Genomic DNA, 13,068 nt, shown 5'->3' with positions numbered 1-13,068 from the left:
TGCAACCTGCCCGACATCCCTAGCTGAACGCTCGTACATGCCATGCAAGACCAGATGTTTGGTATTAGCTCAGACTGGGCAGGGCTGAAGCATGAGACTCTAGCAAAGAATTATCCACTACTGCAAAGAAAAAATTGATGTTGGTTTTGAAACGCAAACTTCAAAACAACTTGAAAAGAGTACCAAGAAAAGGGCTCGTCCGGGATTTGAACCCGGGACCTCTCGCACCCAAAGCGAGAATCATACCCCTAGACCAACGAGCCCTCAAAATCCTCTTACCTCTCAAAAGCTAATACCGGCTCTAAGCCCGCAATGAAGATCATGCTGGTATCTTTATGATGCTTGGTCTGTGAATACGCATGAAAGTCAGTCTCAACTTACCCTTTCTCAAACGATAGCACTATCATTTACAAGTGTCTCCTTTTATTCCGTCCCAGCTTTGGACACGTCTTACAGGAAGTCAGCCCTTATTTATATATTTCTTCAGTGGCTGAAGCTTAATGAGAAAGAGTAACAAGTTGTTCATAACAACATAAGAAACACATTGTGCATTTTCTCTTAAATACTCCTTCACTTTGTGCCAAAAGAAATACCAAGGTGAATACCTAGGCCACAGATTCAAGCTAAAGATCTTCCTGCTGAATGCAAGGCGCATTAAAAACTGCATATCGCTGGACTAAAGCATTCCTTGCATAGCCTCTAACATCATAACATAACTGAGCTGCTAGCAGCAAGCTAACCAATACCTTTCTGAAATGAGAATGACATGTGCTTATCTGCTCAATCAGTGCTCAATCAGGCTCGATCAGGCGAGATTTAGAAAAGGTGGAAAGGGTCCAAGTGGATGCCCCTTCCTTTTTAGGGTGGGTCCTGCTGACTATCATAGGATTGCTTGTAAAAGTGGCCAGGGTCAGAGGAAAAGCTGCCAACACTTCTTAGCGTTCTCTATAGATGCAGCCATTTTCTGTGACTGTAATTTCGGCCTTTTCCCAGAAGTCTCTATTCTGCCTATGCAAATTAACAAAAGCAGTGCTTATTCCTCACTTGCTCAAATGTCCTTCCTGTCCAGAAAGCTCTGATTAAGCATGCTTATTTTCTTTTTCTGGGATATTTTAAATTGTTTCGCTGTCCAGTCTGTGGCAGTAGAAAGCTGCTTATGATGCCAGGTTTTGATGAATCCCCAAGGTACAAGTACAGAGGAATATATCAGTCTCTAGGATATGGAACTTTTAGCTAACACATCACAATATGTGATGCTTGCCAAGAAAACACTACATTCTGGAGCGCTGATGATCAGAACATTCTGCTCCTGAAGGATAGAAAAGACAGCTTGATTGAAATAAAGTCTGTTTATATTGACGCTCTCTCTCTCCCTATATATACATACATGCATACACACACACACACAGGTATGTCATGCATTTCTTCAGATTTGTTTCAACCATTTACCATTTATTGGAGAATCCCTACTTTTCAAGTGACTGCAAATGAAGTCATCTCTGGCACTTTTTGTGCAAAGTAAGAGACACACATGACACCTTTTTATAAAAGTCATCGGTTTCTTTGTTACTGTGTACTTTCAAAGCATGGGGCTTTCACACGTCAGGTAAACCTGATTACCACTACACAACAAAAGCAGATGCAGCTTTCTTATCTATGTCGTGATAGAACAGTTGTGAATTGAGTAGAAGAAGGGCCCTGATGTGATACTTATTACATGCAGCCTGTAAGATAGTCAAACATGCAGGCTAGGAAGGAAGATGCAAATATCAATGTATTAGAAAAACACCTAAAGGCGAGTGATATGCTTTCATTCATGCATGGCTAGGAAAAATCGCCATACTGTTGCAAACATTCTTACACCACCAACTGGAAATAAATGATTCTGACATTAAACGTAAAGGTGACAATGCATTTGTATCATCACCCTGAGAAGGATCATCTTGGAATTGAGCCGAGGGCCTCTGCACTCAAAGCCAGAAACACTCCACTAAAATAAGATTCCTGTTGGTGCCAACAATTCTCCATGTTAATGCTTGTTCTAGGTGAGCAGTGAACCGATTGCAGGGCTCTTTTGAAAGCAAGGTCTGAGAACCAACAGATACATCCACACGCCGATTACTTTAGTGTTTTGAGAGAATTCCCTTTCTTGGAACGAGATTGCATGAAATAATCTTCAGGGCTTGGACAATTCCATGGCAAAACGGCACCTATCAACATTGTAGCCAACACAATATAACAACTGTTTCTGCCCGGTTTCGAACCGGGGACCTTTCGCGTGTGAGGCGAACGTGATAACCACTACACTACAGAAACAGATACCTACAGTTGATTTTTCTGTAATGAAACTGCTCCGAACTGGCTATTCCATGGGCCTCTGGCTTTAGATTTCTTTCATGCAACCTGCCCGACATCCCTAGCTGAACGCTCGTACATGCCATGCAAGACCAGATGTTTGGTATTAGCTCAGACTGGGCAGGGCTGAAGCATGAGACTCTAGCAAAGAATTATCCACTACTGCAAAGAAAAAATTGATGTTGGTTTTGAAACGCAAACTTCAAAACAACTTGAAAAGAGTACCAAGAAAAGGGCTCGTCCGGGATTTGAACCCGGGACCTCTCGCACCCAAAGCGAGAATCATACCCCTAGACCAACGAGCCCTCAAAATCCTCTTACCTCTCAAAAGCTAATACCGGCTCTAAGCCCGCAATGAAGATCATGCTGGTATCTTTATGATGCTTGGTCTGTGAATACGCATGAAAGTCAGTCTCAACTTACCCTTTCTCAAACGATAGCACTATCATTTACAAGTGTCTCCTTTTATTCCGTCCCAGCTTTGGACACGTCTTACAGGAAGTCAGCCCTTATTTATATATTTCTTCAGTGGCTGAAGCTTAATGAGAAAGAGTAACAAGTTGTTCATAACAACATAAGAAACACATTGTGCATTTTCTCTTAAATACTCCTTCACTTTGTGCCAAAAGAAATACCAAGGTGAATACCTAGGCCACAGATTCAAGCTAAAGATCTTCCTGCTGAATGCAAGGCGCATTAAAAACTGCATATCGCTGGACTAAAGCATTCCTTGCATAGCCTCTAACATCATAACATAACTGAGCTGCTAGCAGCAAGCTAACCAATACCTTTCTGAAATGAGAATGACATGTGCTTATCTGCTCAATCAGTGCTCAATCAGGCTCGATCAGGCGAGATTTAGAAAAGGTGGAAAGGGTCCAAGTGGATGCCCCTTCCTTTTTAGGGTGGGTCCTGCTGACTATCATAGGATTGCTTGTAAAAGTGGCCAGGGTCAGAGGAAAAGCTGCCAACACTTCTTAGCGTTCTCTATAGATGCAGCCATTTTCTGTGACTGTAATTTCGGCCTTTTCCCAGAAGTCTCTATTCTGCCTATGCAAATTAACAAAAGCAGTGCTTATTCCTCACTTGCTCAAATGTCCTTCCTGTCCAGAAAGCTCTGATTAAGCATGCTTATTTTCTTTTTCTGGGATATTTTAAATTGTTTCGCTGTGCAGTCTGTGGCAGTAGAAAGCTGCTTATGATGCCAGGTTTTGATGAATCCCCAAGGTACAAGTACAGAGGAATATATCAGTCTCTAGGATATGGAACTTTTAGCTAACACATCACAATATGTGATGCTTGCCAAGAAAACACTACATTCTGGAGCGCTGATGATCAGAACATTCTGCTCCTGAAGGATAGAAAAGACAGCTTGATTGAAATAAAGTCTGTTTATATTGACGCTCTCTCTCTCCCTATATATACATACATGCATACACACACACACACAGGTATGTCATGCATTTCTTCAGATTTGTTTCAACCATTTACCATTTATTGGAGAATCCCTACTTTTCAAGTGACTGCAAATGAAGTCATCTCTGGCACTTTTTGTGCAAAGTAAGAGACACACATGACACCTTTTTATAAAAGTCATCGGTTTCTTTGTTACTGTGTACTTTCAAAGCATGGGGCTTTCACACGTCAGGTAAACCTGATTACCACTACACAACAAAAGCAGATGCAGCTTTCTTATCTATGTCGTGATAGAACAGTTGTGAATTGAGTAGAAGAAGGGCCCTGATGTGATACTTATTACATGCAGCCTGTAAGATAGTCAAACATGCAGGCTAGGAAGGAAGATGCAAATATCAATGTATTAGAAAAACACCTAAAGGCGAGTGATATGCTTTCATTCATGCATGGCTAGGAAAAATCGCCATACTGTTGCAAACATTCTTACACCACCAACTGGAAATAAATGATTCTGACATTAAACGTAAAGGTGACAATGCATTTGTATCATCACCCTGAGAAGGATCATCTTGGAATTGAGCCGAGGGCCTCTGCACTCAAAGCCAGAAACACTCCACTAAAATAAGATTCCTGTTGGTGCCAACAATTCTCCATGTTAATGCTTGTTCTAGGTGAGCAGTGAACCGATTGCAGGGCTCTTTTGAAAGCAAGGTCTGAGAACCAACAGATACATCCACACGCCGATTACTTTAGTGTTTTGAGAGAATTCCCTTTCTTGGAACGAGATTGCATGAAATAATCTTCAGGGCTTGGACAATTCCATGGCAAAACGGCACCTATCAACATTGTAGCCAACACAATATAACAACTGTTTCTGCCCGGTTTCGAACCGGGGACCTTTCGCGTGTGAGGCGAACGTGATAACCACTACACTACAGAAACAGATACCTACAGTTGATTTTTCTGTAATGAAACTGCTCCGAACTGGCTATTCCATGGGCCTCTGGCTTTAGATTTCTTTCATGCAACCTGCCCGACATCCCTAGCTGAACGCTCGTACATGCCATGCAAGACCAGATGTTTGGTATTAGCTCAGACTGGGCAGGGCTGAAGCATGAGACTCTAGCAAAGAATTATCCACTACTGCAAAGAAAAAATTGATGTTGGTTTTGAAACGCAAACTTCAAAACAACTTGAAAAGAGTACCAAGAAAAGGGCTCGTCCGGGATTTGAACCCGGGACCTCTCGCACCCAAAGCGAGAATCATACCCCTAGACCAACGAGCCCTCAAAATCCTCTTACCTCTCAAAAGCTAATACCGGCTCTAAGCCCGCAATGAAGATCATGCTGGTATCTTTATGATGCTTGGTCTGTGAATACGCATGAAAGTCAGTCTCAACTTACCCTTTCTCAAACGATAGCACTATCATTTACAAGTGTCTCCTTTTATTCCGTCCCAGCTTTGGACACGTCTTACAGGAAGTCAGCCCTTATTTATATATTTCTTCAGTGGCTGAAGCTTAATGAGAAAGAGTAACAAGTTGTTCATAACAACATAAGAAACACATTGTGCATTTTCTCTCAAATACTCCTTCACTTTGTGCCAAAAGAAATACCAAGGTGAATACCTAGGCCACAGATTCAAGCTAAAGATCTTCCTGCTGAATGCAAGGCGCAATAAAAACTGCATATCGCTGGACTAAAGCATTCCTTGCATAGCCTCTAACATCATAACATAACTGAGCTGCTAGCAGCAAGCTAACCAATACCTTTCTGAAATGAGAATGACATGTGCTTATCTGCTCAATCAGTGCTCAATCAGGCTCGATCAGGCGAGATTTAGAAAAGGTGGAAAGGGTCCAAGTGGATGCCCCTTCCTTTTTAGGGTGGGTCCTGCTGACTATCATAGGATTGCTTGTAAAAGTGGCCAGGGTCAGAGGAAAAGCTGCCAACACTTCTTAGCGTTCTCTATAGATGCAGCCATTTTCTGTGACTGTAATTTCGGCCTTTTCCCAGAAGTCTCTATTCTGCCTATGCAAATTAACAAAAGCAGTGCTTATTCCTCACTTGCTCAAATGTCCTTCCTGTCCAGAAAGCTCTGATTAAGCATGCTTATTTTCTTTTTCTGGGATATTTTAAATTGTTTCGCTGTCCAGTCTGTGGCAGTAGAAAGCTGCTTATGATGCCAGGTTTTGATGAATCCCCAAGGTACAAGTACAGAGGAATATATCAGTCTCTAGGATATGGAACTTTTAGCTAACACATCACAATATGTGATGCTTGCCAAGAAAACACTACATTCTGGAGCGCTGATGATCAGAACATTCTGCTCCTGAAGGATAGAAAAGACAGCTTGATTGAAATAAAGTCTGTTTATATTGACGCTCTCTCTCTCCCTATATATACATACATGCATACACACACACACACAGGTATGTCATGCATTTCTTCAGATTTGTTTCAACCATTTACCATTTATTGGAGAATCCCTACTTTTCAAGTGACTGCAAATGAAGTCATCTCTGGCACTTTTTGTGCAAAGTAAGAGACACACATGACACCTTTTTATAAAAGTCATCGGTTTCTTTGTTACTGTGTACTTTCAAAGCATGGGGCTTTCACACGTCAGGTAAACCTGATTACCACTACACAACAAAAGCAGATGCAGCTTTCTTATCTATGTCGTGATAGAACAGTTGTGAATTGAGTAGAAGAAGGGCCCTGATGTGATACTTATTACATGCAGCCTGTAAGATAGTCAAACATGCAGGCTAGGAAGGAAGATGCAAATATCAATGTATTAGAAAAACACCTAAAGGCGAGTGATATGCTTTCATTCATGCATGGCTAGGAAAAATCGCCATACTGTTGCAAACATTCTTACACCACCAACTGGAAATAAATGATTCTGACATTAAACGTAAAGGTGACAATGCATTTGTATCATCACCCTGAGAAGGATCATCTTGGAATTGAGCCGAGGGCCTCTGCACTCAAAGCCAGAAACACTCCACTAAAATAAGATTCCTGTTGGTGCCAACAATTCTCCATGTTAATGCTTGTTCTAGGTGAGCAGTGAACCGATTGCAGGGCTCTTTTGAAAGCAAGGTCTGAGAACCAACAGATACATCCACACGCCGATTACTTTAGTGTTTTGAGAGAATTCCCTTTCTTGGAACGAGATTGCATGAAATAATCTTCAGGGCTTGGACAATTCCATGGCAAAACGGCACCTATCAACATTGTAGCCAACACAATATAACAACTGTTTCTGCCCGGTTTCGAACCGGGGACCTTTCGCGTGTGAGGCGAACGTGATAACCACTACACTACAGAAACAGATACCTACAGTTGATTTTTCTGTAATGAAACTGCTCCGAACTGGCTATTCCATGGGCCTCTGGCTTTAGATTTCTTTCATGCAACCTGCCCGACATCCCTAGCTGAACGCTCGTACATGCCATGCAAGACCAGATGTTTGGTATTAGCTCAGACTGGGCAGGGCTGAAGCATGAGACTCTAGCAAAGAATTATCCACTACTGCAAAGAAAAAATTGATGTTGGTTTTGAAACGCAAACTTCAAAACAACTTGAAAAGAGTACCAAGAAAAGGGCTCGTCCGGGATTTGAACCCGGGACCTCTCGCACCCAAAGCGAGAATCATACCCCTAGACCAACGAGCCCTCAAAATCCTCTTACCTCTCAAAAGCTAATACCGGCTCTAAGCCCGCAATGAAGATCATGCTGGTATCTTTATGATGCTTGGTCTGTGAATACGCATGAAAGTCAGTCTCAACTTACCCTTTCTCAAACGATAGCACTATCATTTACAAGTGTCTCCTTTTATTCCGTCCCAGCTTTGGACACGTCTTACAGGAAGTCAGCCCTTATTTATATATTTCTTCAGTGGCTGAAGCTTAATGAGAAAGAGTAACAAGTTGTTCATAACAACATAAGAAACACATTGTGCATTTTCTCTTAAATACTCCTTCACTTTGTGCCAAAAGAAATACCAAGGTGAATACCTAGGCCACAGATTCAAGCTAAAGATCTTCCTGCTGAATGCAAGGCGCATTAAAAACTGCATATCGCTGGACTAAAGCATTCCTTGCATAGCCTCTAACATCATAACATAACTGAGCTGCTAGCAGCAAGCTAACCAATACCTTTCTGAAATGAGAATGACATGTGCTTATCTGCTCAATCAGTGCTCAATCAGGCTCGATCAGGCGAGATTTAGAAAAGGTGGAAAGGGTCCAAGTGGATGCCCCTTCCTTTTTAGGGTGGGTCCTGCTGACTATCATAGGATTGCTTGTAAAAGTGGCCAGGGTCAGAGGAAAAGCTGCCAACACTTCTTAGCGTTCTCTATAGATGCAGCCATTTTCTGTGACTGTAATTTCGGCCTTTTCCCAGAAGTCTCTATTCTGCCTATGCAAATTAACAAAAGCAGTGCTTATTCCTCACTTGCTCAAATGTCCTTCCTGTCCAGAAAGCTCTGATTAAGCATGCTTATTTTCTTTTTCTGGGATATTTTAAATTGTTTCGCTGTCCAGTCTGTGGCAGTAGAAAGCTGCTTATGATGCCAGGTTTTGATGAATCCCCAAGGTACAAGTACAGAGGAATATATCAGTCTCTAGGATATGGAACTTTTAGCTAACACATCACAATATGTGATGCTTGCCAAGAAAACACTACATTCTGGAGCGCTGATGATCAGAACATTCTGCTCCTGAAGGATAGAAAAGACAGCTTGATTGAAATAAAGTCTGTTTATATTGACGCTCTCTCTCTCCCTATATATACATACATGCATACACACACACACACAGGTATGTCATGCATTTCTTCAGATTTGTTTCAACCATTTACCATTTATTGGAGAATCCCTACTTTTCAAGTGACTGCAAATGAAGTCATCTCTGGCACTTTTTGTGCAAAGTAAGAGACACACATGACACCTTTTTATAAAAGTCATCGGTTTCTTTGTTACTGTGTACTTTCAAAGCATGGGGCTTTCACACGTCAGGTAAACCTGATTACCACTACACAACAAAAGCAGATGCAGCTTTCTTATCTATGTCGTGATAGAACAGTTGTGAATTGAGTAGAAGAAGGGCCCTGATGTGATACTTATTACATGCAGCCTGTAAGATAGTCAAACATGCAGGCTAGGAAGGAAGATGCAAATATCAATGTATTAGAAAAACACCTAAAGGCGAGTGATATGCTTTCATTCATGCATGGCTAGGAAAAATCGCCATACTGTTGCAAACATTCTTACACCACCAACTGGAAATAAATGATTCTGACATTAAACGTAAAGGTGACAATGCATTTGTATCATCACCCTGAGAAGGATCATCTTGGAATTGAGCCGAGGGCCTCTGCACTCAAAGCCAGAAACACTCCACTAAAATAAGATTCCTGTTGGTGCCAACAATTCTCCATGTTAATGCTTGTTCTAGGTGAGCAGTGAACCGATTGCAGGGCTCTTTTGAAAGCAAGGTCTGAGAACCAACAGATACATCCACACGCCGATTACTTTAGTGTTTTGAGAGAATTCCCTTTCTTGGAACGAGATTGCATGAAATAATCTTCAGGGCTTGGACAATTCCATGGCAAAACGGCACCTATCAACATTGTAGCCAACACAATATAACAACTGTTTCTGCCCGGTTTCGAACCGGGGACCTTTCGCGTGTGAGGCGAACGTGATAACCACTACACTACAGAAACAGATACCTACAGTTGATTTTTCTGTAATGAAACTGCTCCGAACTGGCTATTCCATGGGCCTCTGGCTTTAGATTTCTTTCATGCAACCTGCCCGACATCCCTAGCTGAACGCTCGTACATGCCATGCAAGACCAGATGTTTGGTATTAGCTCAGACTGGGCAGGGCTGAAGCATGAGACTCTAGCAAAGAATTATCCACTACTGCAAAGAAAAAATTGATGTTGGTTTTGAAACGCAAACTTCAAAACAACTTGAAAAGAGTACCAAGAAAAGGGCTCGTCCGGGATTTGAACCCGGGACCTCTCGCACCCAAAGCGAGAATCATACCCCTAGACCAACGAGCCCTCAAAATCCTCTTACCTCTCAAAAGCTAATACCGGCTCTAAGCCCGCAATGAAGATCATGCTGGTATCTTTATGATGCTTGGTCTGTGAATACGCATGAAAGTCAGTCTCAACTTACCCTTTCTCAAACGATAGCACTATCATTTACAAGTGTCTCCTTTTATTCCGTCCCAGCTTTGGACACGTCTTACAGGAAGTCAGCCCTTATTTATATATTTCTTCAGTGGCTGAAGCTTAATGAGAAAGAGTAACAAGTTGTTCATAACAACATAAGAAACACATTGTGCATTTTCTCTCAAATACTCCTTCACTTTGTGCCAAAAGAAATACCAAGGTGAATACCTAGGCCACAGATTCAAGCTAAAGATCTTCCTGCTGAATGCAAGGCGCAATAAAAACTGCATATCGCTGGACTAAAGCATTCCTTGCATAGCCTCTAACATCATAACATAACTGAGCTGCTAGCAGCAAGCTAACCAATACCTTTCTGAAATGAGAATGACATGTGCTTATCTGCTCAATCAGTGCTCAATCAGGCTCGATCAGGCGAGATTTAGAAAAGGTGGAAAGGGTCCAAGTGGATGCCCCTTCCTTTTTAGGGTGGGTCCTGCTGACTATCATAGGATTGCTTGTAAAAGTGGCCAGGGTCAGAGGAAAAGCTGCCAACACTTCTTAGCGTTCTCTATAGATGCAGCCATTTTCTGTGACTGTAATTTCGGCCTTTTCCCAGAAGTCTCTATTCTGCCTATGCAAATTAACAAAAGCAGTGCTTATTCCTCACTTGCTCAAATGTCCTTCCTGTCCAGAAAGCTCTGATTAAGCATGCTTATTTTCTTTTTCTGGGATATTTTAAATTGTTTCGCTGTCCAGTCTGTGGCAGTAGAAAGCTGCTTATGATGCCAGGTTTTGATGAATCCCCAAGGTACAAGTACAGAGGAATATATCAGTCTCTAGGATATGGAACTTTTAGCTAACACATCACAATATGTGATGCTTGCCAAGAAAACACTACATTCTGGAGCGCTGATGATCAGAACATTCTGCTCCTGAAGGATAGAAAAGACAGCTTGATTGAAATAAAGTCTGTTTATATTGACGCTCTCTCTCTCCCTATATATACATACATGCATACACACACACACACAGGTATGTCATGCATTTCTTCAGATTTGTTTCAACCATTTACCATTTATTGGAGAATCCCTACTTTTCAAGTGACTGCAAATGAAGTCATCTCTGGCACTTTTTGTGCAAAGTAAGAGACACACATGACACCTTTTTATAAAAGTCATCGGTTTCTTTGTTACTGTGTACTTTCAAAGCATGGGGCTTTCACACGTCAGGTAAACCTGATTACCACTACACAACAAAAGCAGATGCAGCTTTCTTATCTATGTCGTGATAGAACAGTTGTGAATTGAGTAGAAGAAGGGCCCTGATGTGATACTTATTACATGCAGCCTGTAAGATAGTCAAACATGCAGGCTAGGAAGGAAGATGCAAATATCAATGTATTAGAAAAACACCTAAAGGCGAGTGATATGCTTTCATTCATGCATGGCTAGGAAAAATCGCCATACTGTTGCAAACATTCTTACACCACCAACTGGAAATAAATGATTCTGACATTAAACGTAAAGGTGACAATGCATTTGTATCATCACCCTGAGAAGGATCATCTTGGAATTGAGCCGAGGGCCTCTGCACTCAAAGCCAGAAACACTCCACTAAAATAAGATTCCTGTTGGTGCCAACAATTCTCCATGTTAATGCTTGTTCTAGGTGAGCAGTGAACCGATTGCAGGGCTCTTTTGAAAGCAAGGTCTGAGAACCAACAGATACATCCACACGCCGATTACTTTAGTGTTTTGAGAGAATTCCCTTTCTTGGAACGAGATTGCATGAAATAATCTTCAGGGCTTGGACAATTCCATGGCAAAACGGCACCTATCAACATTGTAGCCAACACAATATAACAACTGTTTCTGCCCGGTTTCGAACCGGGGACCTTTCGCGTGTGAGGCGAACGTGATAACCACTACACTACAGAAACAGATACCTACAGTTGATTTTTCTGTAATGAAACTGCTCCGAACTGGCTATTCCATGGGCCTCTGGCTTTAGATTTCTTTCATGCAACCTGCCCGACATCCCTAGCTGAACGCTCGTACATGCCATGCAAGACCAGATGTTTGGTATTAGCTCAGACTGGGCAGGGCTGAAGCATGAGACTCTAGCAAAGAATTATCCACTACTGCAAAGAAAAAATTGATGTTGGTTTTGAAACGCAAACTTCAAAACAACTTGAAAAGAGTACCAAGAAAAGGGCTCGTCCGGGATTTGAACCCGGGACCTCTCGCACCCAAAGCGAGAATCATACCCCTCGACCAACGAGCCCTCAAAATCCTCTTACCTCTCAAAAGCTAATACCGGCTCTAAGCCCGCAATGAAGATCATGCTGGTATCTTTATGATGCTTGGTCTGTGAATACGCATGAAAGTCAGTCTCAACTTACCCTTTCTCAAACGATAGCACTATCATTTACAAGTGTCTCCTTTTATTCCGTCCCAGCTTTGGACACGTCTTACAGGAAGTCAGCCCTTATTTATATATTTCTTCAGTGGCTGAAGCTTAATGAGAAAGAGTAACAAGTTGTTCATAACAACATAAGAAACACATTGTGCATTTTCTCTTAAATACTCCTTCACTTTGTGCCAAAAGAAATACCAAGGTGAATACCTAGGCCACAGATTCAAGCTAAAGATCTTCCTGCTGAATGCAAGGCGCAATAAAAACTGCATATCGCTGGACTAAAGCATTCCTTGCATAGCCTCTAACATCATAACATAACTGAGCTGCTAGCAGCAAGCTAACCAATACCTTTCTGAAATGAGAATGACATGTGCTTATCTGCTCAATCAGTGCTCAATCAGGCTCGATCAGGCGAGATTTAGAAAAGGTGGAAAGGGTCCAAGTGGATGCCCCTTCCTTTTTAGGGTGGGTCCTGCTGACTATCATAGGATTGCTTGTAAAAGTGGCCAGGGTCAGAGGAAAAGCTGCCAACACTTCTTAGCGTTCTCTATAGATGCAGCCATTTTCTGTGACTGTAATTTCGGCCTTTTCCCAGAAGTCTCTATTCTGCCTATGCAAATTAACAAAAGCAGTGCTTATTCCTCACTTGCTCAAATGTCCTTCCTGTCCAGAAAGCTCTGATTAA

At 41.9% G+C, this 13,068-nt stretch overlaps 10 non-coding genes across 10 annotated transcripts; all 10 read right to left on the bottom strand.

Moving 5' to 3' along the window:
* Positions 1-191: 191 nt before the first annotated feature.
* On the bottom strand, positions 192-263 carry TRNAP-UGG (transfer RNA proline (anticodon UGG)). The gene has a single exon. It is a non-coding gene; the product is annotated as a tRNA-Pro (tRNA).
* A 1,980-nt stretch (positions 264-2,243) lies between these two features.
* Positions 2,244-2,316, bottom strand: TRNAV-CAC (transfer RNA valine (anticodon CAC)). The gene has a single exon. It is a non-coding gene; the product is annotated as a tRNA-Val (tRNA).
* Positions 2,317-2,588: 272 nt separating this feature from the next.
* TRNAP-UGG (transfer RNA proline (anticodon UGG)) lies at positions 2,589-2,660 on the bottom strand. The gene has a single exon. It is a non-coding gene; the product is annotated as a tRNA-Pro (tRNA).
* A 1,980-nt stretch (positions 2,661-4,640) lies between these two features.
* TRNAV-CAC (transfer RNA valine (anticodon CAC)) lies at positions 4,641-4,713 on the bottom strand. Its single transcript has one exon. It is a non-coding gene; the product is annotated as a tRNA-Val (tRNA).
* Positions 4,714-4,985: 272 nt separating this feature from the next.
* TRNAP-UGG (transfer RNA proline (anticodon UGG)) lies at positions 4,986-5,057 on the bottom strand. Its single transcript has one exon. It is a non-coding gene; the product is annotated as a tRNA-Pro (tRNA).
* A 1,980-nt stretch (positions 5,058-7,037) lies between these two features.
* TRNAV-CAC (transfer RNA valine (anticodon CAC)) lies at positions 7,038-7,110 on the bottom strand. Its single transcript has one exon. It is a non-coding gene; the product is annotated as a tRNA-Val (tRNA).
* A 272-nt stretch (positions 7,111-7,382) lies between these two features.
* Positions 7,383-7,454, bottom strand: TRNAP-UGG (transfer RNA proline (anticodon UGG)). The gene has a single exon. It is a non-coding gene; the product is annotated as a tRNA-Pro (tRNA).
* A 1,980-nt stretch (positions 7,455-9,434) lies between these two features.
* TRNAV-CAC (transfer RNA valine (anticodon CAC)) lies at positions 9,435-9,507 on the bottom strand. Its single transcript has one exon. It is a non-coding gene; the product is annotated as a tRNA-Val (tRNA).
* A 272-nt stretch (positions 9,508-9,779) lies between these two features.
* Positions 9,780-9,851, bottom strand: TRNAP-UGG (transfer RNA proline (anticodon UGG)). Its single transcript has one exon. It is a non-coding gene; the product is annotated as a tRNA-Pro (tRNA).
* Positions 9,852-11,831: 1,980 nt separating this feature from the next.
* TRNAV-CAC (transfer RNA valine (anticodon CAC)) lies at positions 11,832-11,904 on the bottom strand. The gene has a single exon. It is a non-coding gene; the product is annotated as a tRNA-Val (tRNA).
* Positions 11,905-13,068: the final 1,164 nt, after the last annotated feature.

The sequence above is a fragment of the Triturus cristatus genome, chromosome 8 (assembly GCF_964204655.1).
Source record: "Triturus cristatus chromosome 8, aTriCri1.1, whole genome shotgun sequence".
Classification (NCBI taxonomy): domain Eukaryota; kingdom Metazoa; phylum Chordata; class Amphibia; order Caudata; family Salamandridae; genus Triturus; species Triturus cristatus.
The sequence above is the reverse complement of the archived record's forward strand: the minus strand, read 5'-3'. Positions and strand labels throughout refer to the sequence as shown.